This window comes from Mastomys coucha, unplaced genomic scaffold (genome assembly GCF_008632895.1).
Source record: "Mastomys coucha isolate ucsf_1 unplaced genomic scaffold, UCSF_Mcou_1 pScaffold1, whole genome shotgun sequence".
NCBI lineage: Eukaryota > Metazoa > Chordata > Mammalia > Rodentia > Muridae > Mastomys > Mastomys coucha.
This window is the reverse complement of record NW_022196891.1, coordinates 30888914-30890775: the sequence shown is the minus strand read 5'-3', so window position 1 is coordinate 30890775 and position 1862 is coordinate 30888914. Positions and strand designations below refer to the sequence as shown.

The window sequence follows — 1862 nt, the reverse complement described above, 5'->3', positions numbered from 1 at the left end:
ATTATGCAAATAAACCTTATGCCTATAGCAACTGTCAGCACTCGTAAACACCCATGTCCCACAGACTCTGCTCTAGGGGTGGGAACTCTATCACACTACGAGCCTTCTGTGGCCATGCCGGATCTGGCACATGTGTTGGCTCATCTGTGCTTTGCTATCAGGGCCACCTCCACTGTGTTGCCCAAGCAAAGTGTGGAGCCTACTCTTCTGAGTGCCACGGCCAGTGAGGGGCAGGACCAGCTCACCCACTCTTGTGACCCTGGGTCAGCTCTCCCTATTGCCTCAGGTAACCAGGGGCATGAGGGCAGAGGGCATCTCCCCCTCTGCCTTCTTCCCAAAGCCATCCTCACAGCAGAGGGGAGGCAGGGCCAGGTCTTCCATACTCTCACTGTTGAGGCTAAAGCTGGCTCACCTGTGCCTGTGCCAGCAGGGTCAGTTCTGCTGTGCTGTCCAGGCAAGGTGCAGGGTCTGCTTTTCTGAGTACTGCTGCTGGTGAGAGGTGGGGCAAACTCTGCAGGGAGCTGCATCCAGTGAGGGGAAGGGCCGGTTATGCACAGCCCCTGGACATCCATGTGATCCCTGATAGCTGCCCTAACCAGAGACATCACCATATTCTCTATTGGTAATATGAGCCACTGATAGCAACACAGACCCCTGCTGTATAGCTGAGAACTCAGACATGGTCCTCAGAGGCAGCTTGGGGCGGGACCTCATCATGGTCTCAGGTGGCAGGGTTGGCCACTCATAACAGGCTACTTCCTTGAGTCTCCCGTTCCGTCTCTCTTCATAATACTCAAGCTGCTCCACTTCTCTTTCTCTCTCATCTGACCACCATGTGCTCATACATCGTAGTGGCTCCCACTGCAGGCTGGCCAAACAGCTGGTGGGTCCCAGGGTGACATCCTCTATCAGTGCTGCGTGATGTGGTGGCAAGTGGGTGTCTATGGCCTGCCTGTGCCATGCACTGGAGGGCAGGTCTGTGGGGGCACAGTGGTCCACAGGTCTCTCTGCCTTCCTCCTCTTGCACTGCGCTGCCTGCATTTGATTTGATTTGGTTTTTATGAGTTCTAGGCATAAAACAGTTTTGGCCAGCAAACCAGGCATCAAGCTAGGATAAACAAAGGAGTGGCCTCTGCTGTGCCCTGACTGGTGTAAGAACACCACCACCAACAAGGTGTCTGGTTGACCATTGCCAGGGAGGGTAACTTATCATTTTATCCTGGTTGATATTTGAGTTAATTTTCTACTTTTCTAGAAGGGCAGTATATTCATTAAACATTATTTTATATTTGAACAAATGTACATGAGTTCCTACAAGTTATATACTGATAAATGAATCTTTGGGCTGTATATCATGTAGAGCCTTAGGCTTTCTCAACCTGGGCATGACTGTCTCAGGACAGTTGAATCTGTAGTGGGAGGGTTTTCCTGTGCATTGTGGGATGTTTAACAACAGCGCTATCCTTATACACCCAGTGCCAGCAGCACTTCTCACTACTCTCCCAGGCATGCCATACAAGCTGCCCTGGGCTGTGACTACTATGGTGTGAACAACTGTGGTGTGAACGACTGTGGTGTGAACGACCGACTGTGCTGTGAACAACGACTGTGCTGTGAACGACTGGGCTGTGAACAACAACTGTGTTGTGAACGGTTGTGGTGTGAACAATGACTGTGCTGTGAACGACTGAGCTATGGACAACTGTGCTGTGAATGACTGTGGTGTGAATGACTGTGCTGTGAACGACTGTGCTGTGAATGACTGTGCTGTGAACGACTGTGCTGTGAACGACTGAGCTGTCGACTACTGTGCTGTGAATGACTGTGGTGTGAATGACTGTGGTGTGAATGACTGTGGTGTG

The 1862-nt window shown here is 51.3% G+C and overlaps 1 non-coding gene across 1 annotated transcript; it reads right to left on the bottom strand.

The window, feature by feature from the left end:
• Positions 1–1058: 1058 nt before the first annotated feature.
• On the bottom strand, positions 1059–1200 carry LOC116072170. Its single transcript, XR_004111337.1, has one exon. It is a non-coding gene; the product is annotated as a small nucleolar RNA SNORA48 (small nucleolar RNA).
• Positions 1201–1862: the final 662 nt, after the last annotated feature.